The following is a 16322-nucleotide window of genomic DNA, read 5'->3' on the forward strand; positions in this document are numbered from 1 at the left end:
CGCACAGTCGAGCGTCGGCGCGCGCATGTGGCGTCGAGTGCCACAGGTGGATGCTCTTCAGTCTTCAGCTTCAGACGCGACACTACACATTTTATTTTTTTGTGCTAAATCAATTAAAGCAGCCGCATAAAAACTGAGACGAAGATATTTTTAGCGAGAGTTTCTCACTCGTAGAAAGTCGAGTCGAATTATAGTTCGACAGGTAGGTCATGTGCGAGCTGGGAGGGTCGTTATCGCCGGTATCTGCAGTATTAACGAGCGCATTAGTTCGTCACGACCGCGTCAGGCGCCATCTGTCGGAGATTAGATAGCGCTGAAATATATCCTCGCGAAACCTCCATACGGGCCGACACCGCCGTTACTCTACTCTAGCTATTAGCCGAATTACGATCGTCTGCTGCGCGACATCTGGGTTGTTCCAATTAACGATACAGATAAACAGACAATAACGTAAATAATTACTGTCGAAGCGACCCAGGCATTCTTACATAAAATAAGCCTTATCTATAAATAATTAGATAGAGTTAGTAACCCAGTAGGTGTACTCAACTTCCACAAAATAATGAACAGCAGTAATCATGTAGGATCGATTGACAAGAAGACATCTTGTTGTTAATTTTAAAAAGTTAATAAACGGAACAAAGACACGTGTATGTCAGAGCCACTCAGAGCTGACCCATTCTATCGTTTTGAATGTCGTTTAGATCACTGTAATCGGAGACCGAGCTAGCTACTCGTTTATAGTGCATACTCGCAGGCCGCAGGACAAATAACAGCTAGGAGTTCCGAGCGACGCAACAGGAAGTGAGCGCAGGGAATACAATACGTGTGGAGTGTGACCGCCTCCGGTGACCGGACACCGCGGCGCCCGGCGCGGGGCGGGCGACGCTGACGCGAGGCAACCCGATCCTGCGCCGGATATGCAACGTGCGCTATCAGATACACACATCATTGACCCTCATCTTGATGCAGGATTATAACATCTTTCAAATAAAAGACACAGTTTAACGTGACTAGTTTTATCTATACTTAATATTATAATTCTGCAGAGTTTGTTAGTTTATTTGTTTGAACGCGCTAATATCAGGAACTACTGGTCCGATTTGAAAAATTCTTTCAGTGTTAGATAGCCCATTTATCGAGGAAGGCTATATGCTATATTTTATCACGCTAAGACTAATAGAAGCTGAGAAATAGAGGAAAATGTGGAAAAAACGGGGGAAATTATTTGAAAGGGCTTATTTGAACGCGCTAATCTCAGTAACTACCAGTCCGATTTGAAAAATTCTTTCAGTGTCAGATAGCCCATTGATTAAGAAAGGCTATAGGATATATTTTATCACGCCAAAACTAATGAGAGCGAGGAAAAACAGGAAAATGTGGAAAAAACGGGGGAAATTGTATGAAAGCGCTTATTTGAACGAGCTAATCTCAGGAACTACTGGTCCGATTTAAAAAAAATCTTTCAGTGTTAGATAGCCCATTTGATGAGGAAGGTTATAGATTATATTTTATTACGCTAAGACTAATAAGAACGAAGAAATAGAGTTTAGTGTGGAAAAAACGGGGGAAAAATTATTTTGAAAGGGCTTATTTGAACGCGCTAATCTCAGGAACTACTGGTCCGATTTGAAAAATTCTTTCAGTGTTAGATAGCCTTTATATCGAGTAAGGCCATAAGCTATATTTAATTATTCTAAAACTAATAAGAGCGAAGAAATAGAGGAAAATGTGAAAAAAAAACTTATTATCTTAATATACTAAGTATTAAGTACTAATTTTTTAATATTATTATTAATTTTATACGTATATTTATTGGATTTTTTTTTAATTTTAATCGCAAATGAAATATATTAACATATGATTATTTTATGTAGGAATTTTAATAATTTAATTCATTTTTTATGTTATTGACTATGAATTTTTATATTTGCTATTTGGATTTATTTATTTTTTGACATTATTTAAAGTAAGTGCTGACAATAATAAAATTATCTATCATGACGTAATAAACTCAAAATCATTAACTATGAGAAGAAATAAAAATGTAACTTGTAACGCGTATTTGACATTTAGTAAAACGAAAATAATTATTGCGGTGACAATATTCACACACCAATGTAATGGTATGATGTGTACGTACCAATGATAAATAGAAACCATCTTTGTAAAACCACATCAAGTGAATAAATGATTATTATTATTATTATTATAAATTACGCATGTGAAGCCGCGCGGAACATCTATATATAATAAAATCGTAGGAAAGTCAATTCTGTACAGTGAATATTTTTGTACAATAAATAATACTTGGGACGTGATCTACAGTCTACTATACTAACGCTTTATAATATTTTTACAATCGCGGTACCCATACCGAGATGCGTCACTTACTGAGTTGAGTAATGCAGAGTGGTGAGAGGATATTTTATAGTGGCTATGACAGATCAAAATTTAAAATGAAGCTTATGACGATATCAATATTAAAATAGTATTCTAACTTATCCGATAATAAACATTATATAGAAGTTATTCATTACTAGTGGTCCGCCCGGCTCGGCCCGTGGTAAGTACATATTATTACATAGCCTATAGCACTCAGGGACGTCTTAGCTCTACATTGGTGAAATAATTTTTGAAATTGGTCCAGTAGCTCCTGGGATTATCGCGTTCAAACAAACTTTTCAGGTTTATAATATTAGTATATATTATGTATTGTTTCCTTTGTTTGCATTTTCTAACGAGTTTTGCGCAGGTGGAGCGTATTAAAGTTGATGAATATTTATAAAACATTCGAGACATCTCAATCGTATAAAGCTCTCGGGAGGTGGAGGGAGGTGGTTCTCGGGGTGATGAATGTTGGCGGCGGACAAAACGACCATAACACCGCGCCGGTATGCAGAGGCTCGCTCGCCGCGCCCCGCCCCCGCCCTCGCGTGACCGCCCACGACCGCCCCCGCCCCCGCCCCGCCACCCGCGCCGGACCGGTCGAGCCTCCCCGCCTCAGCCCTCCGCGTGAGTGCGGACACACACAGGTGCGGACTGTAATCCAGAAGGCTCACTTCTGGATTACAGTCCGCACCTGTGGTTCGCACAAATACTCTTAAGTATAAAGTATTCATGCGGACCTGCAATGCACATACGTTGTATCTTGTAGAGTTCCTACTACAACGTGTACTTTCGAATGATATTGTATTGTCCATAAAGAAAATTAGAGAAGGTGCAGAGCAATAACAGGATTTGTGTAATTTTTAGTTCTTGAGCAGTTACTGAAAACTGGAAAAGCAGCATAATAGAGCCTTAATCTATTAAAAGAAAAAAAGCTATACAAGAACTAACACCAAAACTGGAAAATGTAACATACGTTATCTAATTAAATTAATTTACCCTATCTCTTTTGTTGAATTACAAATATTTTGTTACATATTATTTTATAAGTAATGTATCACGTCACCACAACAATAACCTATTATAAATATTATTAAAAGGATTTTTGACATTGACAATTAATTAAGTCACATTAATAAATTTTGAACTAATTGATTGTTTTATTTATTAAAAATAACTAGGGACCCGCCCCGGCTTTGCACGGGTATAAAATATATAGCCACTGAAAAAATTATTAAAATCAATTCAGCAGTTTTGATTTATATTCATTACTAGATGACGCCCGCAACTCCGTTGCGCCAAAATTAGTTTATCGCGTAGGAACCGTACATTTTTCCGGGATAAAAAGTATTCTATGTCCTTTCCCAAGACCCAAAGTATCTCCATTCCAAATTTCAGCAAAATCGGTTCAGCGGTTTGGGCGTGAAGAGGTAACAGACAGACAGACATACGCATTTATAATATTAGTATGGATTAGGCCCGTGGCCCGCATTGCTCGGTACCGCCGCAAAAGCTACGTCTCGCAATTTTTAAATATTATGTGTTCGAATATATTAATTTAAATCATATTTTGTAATGGGGCATATAGGTCTATATTAAATCAACTATGTATTTAAAGTTTAAGTAAATAACGATTAATGCCGTATTGTTTAATTTCGCTTCGAAAATTAGCCATTATTTAGTCGTTAAAAGTAAATGACAATAGATAGACATATAACATCGCGGAGTTTTCTGTAGAACTTTTCATGGTACTGGTACATTATTTTGATAAATCCCATAGGGTTCAGTCTGTGTTTGCAATGTAAGCGGAAAAAAATGAAATTATTTACGATCACATTAGGAACCACAACAATAACAGTACTTCTCCGCTATTTAATCTTCTTTGTCCACCCCATGTTCCCAGTTCATCTGGGGTCGGGTCTCCCTGTACGTTTGCGCCAGAATTTTCTGTTCTGGGTTGTCTCGGTAGTTAGGCTTTCCTGGTCCATCTCTCTCTTGATGTTGTTCCACCAGGTTGCGGGTGGTCTTCCTGGTCTCTTGTACACGTTTGGTATATTGAGGACTTTCTTTACGGCGTAGGCATCGTCTCTTCTTTGTATGTGACCGTACCATCTCAGTCTGGACTCTTTGACTTTTTCCACAACAGAAGCTACCCCGAACGAGCCCCTTATGTACTCATTGCGGACTTTATCTATGCGGGTTACACCAGCCGCCCATCTGAGCATCTTCATCTCATTCACGTGCAGTTGTTGTTCGTGAGCTTTTTTCATAGTCCAACATTCCGCACCATAGGTAAGAGTGGGCCTTACCACGGACTTATAAACTTTACCCTTGATTTTGATGGGCATTCTAGGGTCACATAGAACACCAGTCAAAGACCTCCACTTGAGCCATGCTGAATTTATACGGTGTTGGACATCTTTGTCTGCGTTTGCATCTGATGTTAGGTTAGGTTCTCCGCTATTTAATGAATGTTATAATCTATACTTATAAACCTTCCCCTTAAATCACTCTATCTATTAAAGAAAACCGCATCGAAATCCGTTGCATAGTTTTAAAGATTAAAGGAAACAAAGGGACATGAGGGAAAAAAACGACTTTGTTTTATAATATTACTAGCTGTCCCGGCAAACGTTTCTTTGCCGTATAAAGTATTTCACCCGTATTATTTAATCGCAGTGACTAAATAAGTATGTCACCATGGCAACGTCCATCACTATCCCGTCGCACAAACAATGGTCGCCGTCAGTCTCGAGTGTCGAGTTGTAATAATTTACTATTATTTATTCAACAAATGCACTTATCAATATAAAAAGTACCCAGTAGCCGATTCTCAGACCCACTGAATATGCATGTAAAATTTGGTTAAAATCAGTACAGCAGTTTCGGAGGAGTATGCGGCCTAACATTGTGAGACGAGAATTTTATATACAAGATGTAGTGACTATAACGGGTTACCCTATTTATACAAACTACAACTAAGTACTAAGTATCTTAACTTAAAATTAATTATTTATTTATAATATTGTGGGATATATGCGTGGCCGCCACAAAGGAAGATCTTCCGACCGAGCGAGGTGGTATGCCCGGTCAGGCCGAAGCCCACGTGATACATTTCAGCTGTCGTATATATACCGACGCGCTCAGAAAACTTCGATAGCGCGATGCAGGAATGTTAGGCGAATTGTGGGTACCGCCACATCAGTCCCCCCCAAAGACCGGAGGTCGAATCTTGAAGTCTTGTCGCTTGAGTCGCCAATGCCAGTGAGTTCCAGTGAATCGGAACTATTGCAGTGAGTCCCAGTGAGTCGGAACGGTAAGCTGCTGCACGGGATCCAGTGAGTCGGATAGCTGCCGTGCGGGGCCGATGCTACGTGCTGACCAGGAGAGATGTGCTCTGCTTGCTGATCGGTCGGTGTAGTGAGAAATTGCGGCTAGTGGACGATGTACCCGATGAGACGATATACTGGCTGGCGCGGTGCGGAGGGGCGGGGAGTGATGATAATGAAGGAGGCGTGTTCTGTCGAGGGTCACCAATGTGGGATATAAGTGTGGTGGCCAAAGGAAGATCTTCCGACCGAGCGAGGTGGTGGGCATACCACCTCGGCCGGCCGGTCGGTCAGGCCGAAGCCCAGCGTGATATATTTCAGCTGTCGTATGTATACCGACGCGCTCAGAAAACTTCGATAGCGCGATGCAGGAATGTTAGGCGAATTGTGGGTACCGCCACATCATCATTGTCACAATAAATACACAAACAGTTAAATACACAAATAAAATAGTAATAGAAGAAAACCTTTCATAGTTATTTTCGCAAAATCATAGACACTCTGTTCACATCCATCAACTTATCAGCGAACACATCACACTCAGGATCGGCCGACAGCCTGCAGGGCGTCGAGCAAGTTTAATGCTCGGTACAGCGGGGACTTAAGTCTCGCGACGGTCAGACGACTAGGATATTGTTACCAGGCACATACAAGAGGCCAGTAGTTAAGGCATGGAGTTTGGTTGGAGTTGTTATCTTATGTCTAGTTTGTAAGCACAAACTAGACATAAGATAACACCTTTATAAACTACATTATGTGAATAAATGATTTGATTTGATTTGATTTGATTTGGGGCAATCGATTATATCGCGAAGAATTTTTAAGGCAACCAATATTAGGTCTACACCTCGTCGGACCTATACTGAAAGCGATCCTTACGGTAGGGGGGAGAGCGGGGTCATATAGGATATTATACCTATAATAGGACCAGGATATGTTCCTCCCGGCGGAGTCTGATTGGTAGCCACCCTAGTTTCTGGCGAAATTCAGAGGCGTGGTCGAACTTGCGCAGTCCATACACGAATCTGATGCAGATGTTTTGTAATCTTTCTAGTTTTAGTTTTTTTGAGGTGTTCCTCGTTTAGATCTATTAAAAAACATCTGCATAGTTGAGGATAGGTAGTAATAAAATCTGCGCAAGCTCGATTTTAGTCTTTACAGGGAGGAATTTTTCCAGCGATTTAGATTTTCTCACCGCTGCAAAAAACTTTTGACTGATTTCAGAGATGTGGTGAGACCATTTTAGAGTTGAGTCAAAGTATACACCCAAATTGTTTGCCACATTGCTACAAGTAAAGCTACATTGTCAAAGGTTATACTAGGCAGTGTATCATAACTAGGTCGGTTTATTTGTTTCGTACTACCAATAACAATAATTTGAGTCTTTTTGGGATTGACTATCAAGCCATGGCCCTGGCTCCAACGAAGTATGTTTGCAAGATTCATATTCATATTCATAATTGCAGACTTCAAATCATTAGCAAGTGCGTGGGTATAGATTTGGAGGTCGTCCGCGTAGAGGTGGAAAAAGCAGGTGAGGAGCGGGGTGAGGAAATTGATAAAAAGGGAAAAAAGGAGAGGGGATAGGACACCAGCCTGAGGAACGCAAGCTATATATATGTCACAGTATCCAGACATCTGATCATTTATTCGTATGTATGCTCTTAATAGGAGCGAAGAAATAGAGGAAAGTGTGGAAAAAACGGGGGAAATTTCGCCCGTTTTTTCCACTGTAATGAGAATGTCGTAGTCAACAGTATTGAAAGCATTAACGAAAATATCCAGAAATGCTAGAACAGTAAGTTGCTGGTTGGACATGGCAAAGCGTATGTCATAAATCACCTTGGATTTTTACCTTGGATTAAATCAGTCACAGTACTATGCCCGGACGGATGCCACATTGGAAAGGACTCAGCAAACCATCATAATAAATGAAGGAATTGATTTGCTGGTAAACAAGACGCCCAAGGACCTTTGATAGGAATGGGAGAATGGAAATGGGTCGGAAGTCAGAGGGTAAGGTAGGATATTTGATTTTGGGAATGGGAATAACTGCAGCTTTGCGCCAGCAGCTGGGAAATGTTCTGAACCTGCGGAAAAAATTAAAAATATGACAGAGGACGGGGAGTACAACGGGTGAACTAAAAATAATCATTTTTCCGGCTAATGCCATCAACCCCTCAGCGTTTGATTTAATGCTTGTTATAGATTTCTCAACTTCCTGGATAGTAACGGGTTTAAAAGCGAAAGAAGAAAGCGGAGGGTCAGGTGTAGGAGATTGTAAAATAGTATTCAGGGACTGCTGTTTGATGAAGGCTGGTATTTAGGATAGGCAAAAGTGAGGTGACGATTAAGGCCATCAAGGCCAAGGTTAGGTTAGGGAGATGACTTTGGTTTTCCGATACCCAGAGAGTTGAGAAATGACCACACCTTCGCTGGTTCACCATTACTAACAGATGGCGATATGATATGGCGACGCTGTGCATCCCTGCACAAGCGGCTGCATATGTTACGGAGCTGTTTGTATTTGTCATGATTCTGATCAGTAGGGTTATTTTTAAATTTAGCTTTGGCAGAATTTCTTTTGGCCATAATGCCCTTAATCTCATCTGACAGACATGGTACAGGGAAGTGTTTTAACTTCACAGGAAGTAGAGGAGCATGTTAATAAAAAACCTGCATTAAGAGGGAGTTGAAGCTATCCATCTTCTCGTCCACAGTGGATGCATTATAGGTCCTCAATGAATTTGACAGTCTCAATAAAATTAAAGTTGCGTTGCATTATAATACGGGGCTTGGGTTTAGGATAACGAATTTCATAGGAGAGGAATATGAGGTCATGGTAGGAGAAAGTAAATTGCCCATGTGTGCTTACATGATCAGATGAGGATACAACCTTTGGCGTTGGATTTGGGGGAAGGATATGAAGATCAAGGGAGTGAATTATGGACCGGAGTTTGGAGCGTGCCTTCAAACTCCGGTCGGCTGAGTGTAGTTTGTCTTTATTCATTAAACAAGTGTTAAAGTCGCCCATAACAATTGTGTGATCGACAGAGGTGACATACTTTTCTAAAAGGACTTCGAACTTATGGAAATAGTCTATTTGTAAGGGCTATAGAACACACCAAGCAGCAATTTTAGGTGTCCGAATAAAACGTTCTTAGGATTCCGAATAATCAGATGGAGATTTGTCAATGATGTTGAAGGGGAGATGTTGTCTAAGGTATATGGCAAGTGGCAGCACCACCATGACCACCGCCACCTTCAGATCGTATGTACCGATTCAGATTGCGCATTGATATTTAATTTATTTGTAGTTAGTGTTCATTGAAACAAAAATTTAAAAGCTCAAAGGAGACTTTTATAAAAAAAGATGCAACAAAATTTATTTTTTATGATATGCTAATAATTTACAGTAATAATATAATTAATATTACATTTGTGATTCAAAATTAGTATTTAAATTAACATAAATTGTGACATTTAAAATTATTTATTTTATTATTATAGATGTCCCATGTAAACATATTTTTTTTCTGGATAAAATAGTAGCCTAAATCCCTATTTTTCATATTATAAATGCAATAGTATGTCTATTTGTCCGTCTTTCGATCTGTCTGTTACCTCTTCACGCCCAAATAGCTAAACCAATTTTACTAAAATTTGGCATGGAGATACTTTGAGGGCCGGGATCGGACATAGGATACTTTTCATCCCGGAAAATGCCCGGTTCCTGCGCGATATACTAATATTTGTGCAGTTTAAGGAGTTGCGGGCATCTTGTTAATTGTATCCATCATGTTAATTGTATTCGGTTTGAATGCTACAACTACGACCCACGCCAAAAATGAAACTCTACTCAGTAGTGTTTGTGTGAAAGAGTAATATCTTTCCATCTATACATTATACAAACTATTTAAATATTTATAAGAATTTAGGCCTATAATCACAATTCACGTGTGATTTGTTTTAAACATATTTTGTTTGTTTTTTCTTTCATTATGTTTGTTTTTGTTCCCTAAGCGGCAGCCGGCTGCCGCATAACCATTGAAAATCTATTGTGTCTGCGAAACCCACGATGGAGGTGCCACATTTAAGTCAACAATTTTATTATTATTCATTACATCATATTATTTTATCATATAATATGTAATGTCCTGTCATGCGGGCCGCGGGCGACACGCGCGCGGCCAGGAGCATGTTGTCACCCGCATGCGGACCCAGATCCGCGCGCGGGTGGTAATGAACATGACAGGCACCCTAAGTTTGTTAAACATTAGTTGATTATAATATATCTACAATAATCAATTTAGTCTGTAGCATCAGTCAGCTATCTATGTGTCTGTAGCATCAGTCAGCTATCTATGTGTCTGTAGCATCAGTCAGCTATCTATGTGTCTGTAGCATCAGTCAGCTATCTATGTGTCTGTACCATCAGTCAGCTATCTATGTGTCTGTAGCATCAGTCAGCTATCTATGTGTCTGTAGCATCAGTCAGCTATCTATGTGTCTGTAGCATCAGTTAGCTATCTATGTGTCTGTAGCATCAGTCAGCTATCTATGTGTCTGTAGCATCAGTCAGCTATCATTAAAACACTTTTCTCACGTGTTAGGTAAATTACTCGCTTTGTCAGACATAATATTATCATACAGTAAAGAAAAATCTACAAAAGAAAAATCTGTATAAGCGTATAGACTTCGACCTAGTTATATGAAATAATAGTATGGAATGACTCTGGATGGTATTAAATATCGATCGAGCAATTAAACGTGAAAGCCGGCGGCGCGGTGTGGCAGTACAACGTTACTTAATCTAGTTCCACGCAACGAGCCATAAATTAAAAACACATAAAATATTTAAGACTGTTGAATAAAACACGAGCGTTTTACGACCGAAGCCCTTCTGGAGCTAAACTCGACGAACAAAATGAAGATTCAAGGCTGGGGATAAACTTTCATATTTATAGGAAAGGGCGTCATACGCGGAGAAATTGCAACGTATCGATGCAGACTTATAGTAATTGATTAGGAGTATGGCTATTTTAACTATCTCATTTCGAGCTTGCCTTTGTCTCTCTTTATTCTGCTTTCGTCGCGTACGCGGTGATGGCAGACGGCGCTCACCGAGTAGCTCGTGTCGTGCAGCGTGCTCCTAACATGTGAAACACACACATACACGCACATACACTACATACAAGCACACACATATAGGCAGACAGTCGTAAAATTCATGTTCGAGAGTAAGATACTACGTCCAGATAAGCCAACATTTCTCATAATATATGAATAATTCTACATGTTGCTTTGACAAAACAAAAGTGTAAAAATATTGGGTAATATTATTGTATTTTGTCCGATACTATAATTAATCAGCTAACTAAATAGTATGTTATAATAGGAACTTCTTCATAATATTTTATTTTTTTTAAAAAATTAATAGTCATTTAAGTACCTACTAGCTATTTTACCGAGCTTCTTGTATATATATATATATATATATATATATATATATATATATATATATATATACAAGAATTGCTCGTTTAAAGATATAAGTAAGATAATATTTAAAAGAAAATTTTATAATTCCACTAATGATACGTACAACAGCAGAACAGAACAGATAGCAAGAGAACAATAATATTATCGAAATAAATTATTATAACAGTAAATTATTAAATAAAATAAAAAATATATTAAATTAAAAACGGGAAAAAAGTTTTCGTAGACACAATGCATAGATTTCGTAGCACGACTGCTACGCGGGCTACGAAAGCACTTTCACAAGTTATTTCACAATACATAAATATTTATTGATTTTCTATTATTATGCAGTCGAAATAATAATAGTTCTTTCCGTAAGAAAATTGTTTCCTTAAACAATACATAAATTAATAGTATCTTATTAACCTATCTATTTCCATCTTAGTAGTCGTGGAGGTGGTAAAATTTATTTTTAAATTACTCGACAGTAATTTTAGTCTCCGAGAGTGAGGTATACTCTAGTCTATAGTATACGATACGATATTTGACGACCTCTGGAAAGGCAATAGCGTGTAAATAGCTAAATTGCCTGCGGGATAATACAAAGTTCTCAAAATAAAACACTCCGGAATCCGTATCATGCCCGCCTAACCTGTTCCATAGTTAGCAGGGGTGCTCCTCAGGCAATTGCAGTAGCAGCAAACCCGTTGGATCTTGCAGGAGCAAGATGATTGTCTTCTTTAGCGCGTGGTCCGCTCCGGAGCGTAGCTGAAGTACTCTTGAATTTTGATACACTTTGGTCGGCCGACCACACAAAAAGTTCACAGCGATTATATTGAAAAACCAAAAGGCAAAGAAACTTGTGATTCCAGCTGGATTAAGCCTTTTCAAGGAAAAATTATCAGAACAAAATTTTCTCGAAAGCCATCAAGCCCGGTCCGCGGCAAAAAGCGGCCAGCAAACACTTGTCATCTGTCAAGTGTCAAAGATATGTATTCTTCGTCTTCTTCCGACAGTGGTGAATTGCCATATATGTTAAAGGTTCATCCAACAGTTGATGAACAGAAACTTCCAAACCGAGCCACATCCCAACAGTGGAAATCAAACACAACACAAATCCAGAGTGTAATTTGAGAACTTATTATTTAATTATTAAGGAAATTAAGGAAATATAATATATTAAATTATAACAAAATTAAGTGCACAACCAACCTCTGTGGCTCTGGGCTCAGACGGTGGGCTGTTGGTAACTCAAGCCGGGGGTCGCGGGTTCGAAATCCGCCCACGGAACAAAAAGTTCCAGGTCTTGGATGTGTATTAAATATGACGTGTATCGTATAATAAAAATCATAAATATATGTATAGTATGAACTATAAAAGTATTAAATATATTTCCGTTGTCTGGCACCCGTAAGCCCGTAACACAAGTCCTTCAGGTACTTAGCACGGGGCCAGACTGACGTGGTGTGAAGCGTCCATAGATATTATTATTATTTATAATGTATTCGTATCTTCTATTGATTTAAAAAATAATAATTATAATGAATTTCATTTTGTTTCTTCATTATATTTAGTGACATAATTTTTCGAGGATTGTAATAATACAATCCTCAAAAATAATACAATCCGGGGCTAGTCGCTAGTCTGAAATAAATCATAAGATTTATTGGATATAGCCACTGAAAAAATGATTAAAATCGATTCAGCAGTTTTGATTTGTATTCATTATTACTACCCGTGGCCCGCATTGGTCGGTACCGCCGCAAAAGCTACGTCCCGCAATTTTTAAATGTGTAATATCTTCGAAAATATTCATTTAAATCATATGCTGTAAAGGGCCTAATAGATCTATATTAAATCAACAATGTATTTAAAGTGTTCAATAGATTAAGGATTAATGCCATATTGGTTAAAATAGCTTCGAAAATTAGCCATTATAATATTTTATCGTTATAAGTAAATGACAAAAAACATTATATAAGCCTTTTGCAAAATAATTACAATTTTAAAATTATATGGATTCCAAAGTATCTAAAAGTAGAATTAAAATTATATTATAACACAACTAATGAAATAAATATTGAATGTACAAATAAAGTTACATATTCAGACATAAAGAAATATATAAAGTACAAAATTAAATGCAATTGGGACATTAATTGGAAATCAGGCAATGTGTCTACATTATTTTCTATTAGAAATTCTATTTTTGATAAAGTTCCTGCCCACTTTTCGTGTAGAAATGATCAAGTAGTTATAACCAGATTGCGAATTGGACATACAATCATCACCCATATTCACAATATTACTAAGACTGAAAAAAGCAAATGCAAATGTGGATGTTTTCTTTCTGTTTTTCACGTCGTGTCGTCGTCGTCGTCATCACGTGTGACATTCGATGCTCGATTACTTATGGATAAAATTTTTACGAACATCGTCGAAACCGCTCAACGACCGATCAGATACTTTAATATATTATGTAAATTAATGTAAATAACCAAAACTTTTAATTACAAAACTACCTAGCAGCCGGAGCGAACAACACAACGTAATATTTAATCTTAACCTTTATTATATGTAAACGAAGCGAGATAGGTCCCGATAGCGTTACGTTCGGCGGCGGCCGGCGCGGAGAGCGAGGGCACTGCTGGGGACATTCCTCCGCCGTGCAGGGCGGGGGCGGGTGGGGCGGGCGGGGGCTATCCCGGCATCTACATATGCTTACGTATAACGTATTAATTAGTGTCCGCCGCACTCCCGCCGCCGATAAGGGCTCGTTATATATGGCGGCGCCGCAGGTTTTCGGGGACACTTTCCCAGCGCCCCCCCGCACCCGCGCCGCCCCGCACAGCCCCCGCCTGCGCCCGCCTGGCGCCGCGGCTCTTAGCGCTCGCTCGTTTTTTTGTGAGCTCTCGATGTGTGTTCGAGGTAATTAATTAGACTGCGGCCCTCTGTGTGCCGGCGATTCCCCCCTCCCCCCCCTCCTTCCTCACCAGCCGTCCCCCGCGATGGTAAGTACCAGTCACTAACTCGAGTCAACGTTTCCTCCGGGTTAATGCAGAAGTCCCAGATATATCTAGCAAATGCTAACTTCACCGTACAAGTTACATTTAATATAATATATTGGTAATTGGTATTAAGTAACTGTAACTATGTATTTTTTATTTTATTTTATCGATACAGGTTTAACCTAAACATGGTAACATCAGAACATAGTCACTTAGGCGGTCGTTGACCGCGAGTCGTGAGTAACGGTGGTCTGAACCGCCACGGAACAGATGGTGCTAAGTTTCTAGATCTGCACCACACTTCTAGAACAGCTGCTGCTGTTCTAGAAGTGTGGTGCAGACCGAGCAGTTTTTAAATTAAATGGCCAGATAATTAGATAATAATATGTATCTTTTAAAATTATTTATCACATTTTATTGGCAACGTAATATTTATATATAGTGACATTTGCGACGCTGTCTGTTAGGTCGTCGCGGGTTGTTATCGCGTCGCCGACGCGCGTCCGCGTGTCGCATGTAATGTGATGCAGGCGTAAATGTTAAAATTATCATTCGGTACGTAAATACACACATTTACGTCGACGGCGTGGAATATTCAGCGCGGTGAGCTAGCGCCGACACCCGGCGCCGCCCACGACCGCCGCACCATCGCGGTTGTCGCGGCCTACGGGCTCCGGCCTGCCACCACGGAGACGGGTCATACCGACCAACTTTTTTTTATAAAATAAGGGGCAAACGAGCTAACGAGTCACCTGGAAAGCAACTACCGTCGCCCATGGACACTCGCGACATTATAAGTGCTGCAGGTGCGTTGCCGGCCTTTTAACAGGGAATACTCTTGCTGCACATACTACCTACAGCTGGTGACAGTTCGTTCCAGAATTTTACAGTGCGCGGCAGAAAGTTACGCAAACGCACGGTGGAAGACTGCCACTCATCAAGATGATGAGGATGGTATATTTATCACGTGGGACGATGGCGAAAAGTTGCAGGTGGTATGATTCCGAACAATTCCTCAGATCACTCCCCGTGATACAACCGATAGAGGATGCTATGATGATGTATGAAACATAGGCAATAGTTCATGAGATAGAGTATTTAAGGGAGGCTCAATTGGTTGAGTGTGTTGTAGCTCAAGCCGGGGATCGCGGGTTCGAATCCCGCCAACGGAAGTTTTCAATGTTCCCGGGTCTGGATGTGTATTAAATATGTGTATGATAAAATAAAAATCTTAAATATATGTACTCATATAATATAAAAATATTAAATATATTTTCGTTGTTCCGTAACACAAACTGTCCATAGATATTATTATTCATAGTTATGTCAGAGTTGCACCGTATTAAAAACTATTTCGACGAGCCGGTGCACGGTGTCACGGTGTCACGGTGTTCCTCACGAGTCACGACTTCTACAACAACAATAATACGTAGGTCACACTGAAAGTTTTGCGTAACTTAAAAAAACGACGTGTTATAACCAAAATATTATGTTTATTGCTTTTCAAAATACTCTCCTTTACATTCTAAACATTTTTTTATGCGATCGAACCATTTTTTAAAACAGAAGGACCACAGATCTGAAGGCATGTTTTCTAAGTGCTGATTGAACGCTATCACTGCCTCTTCGGAGTTGGTAAAAGTGAAACCTCTCATTAAATCTTTAATTTTGGGAAAAAAACAGAAATCACAGGGTGCTAGGTCGGGGCTGTGTGCAGGATGGGTGACGAGTTGTGATTTTTCGGAACCTAAAAATGACTTTCTTTTGTTGGCCGTGTGTGAAGAGGCGTTGTCGTGATGTAGGAGAATGCGGCTTTTTGGTCGTCTTTCGCGAATCTTTTCTAATATCCTGGGTAAACAAATGGTAGAAAATCACTCAGCATTAACACTCTTTTGATCTCCAAGTGGAATTGTACAGATGGGATCCGTAGGTCAGAAAAAAAACGCTATCATTTTCTTACCAACGTTTCTCACCTGCCTCACTTTTGTTGGCTTGTTCTCATTTTCAAACACCCACTCACAAGATTTCTGTTCTTTTTCGGGTTCAAAACAACAAATCCACGTTTCGTCTCCTGTGACAATGTCATAAACAGCATTAGAATGTCCGTGGGCGT

Source organism: Aricia agestis, chromosome 8 (assembly GCF_905147365.1).
Source record: "Aricia agestis chromosome 8, ilAriAges1.1, whole genome shotgun sequence".
NCBI classification, from domain to species: Eukaryota; Metazoa; Arthropoda; class Insecta; order Lepidoptera; family Lycaenidae; genus Aricia; species Aricia agestis.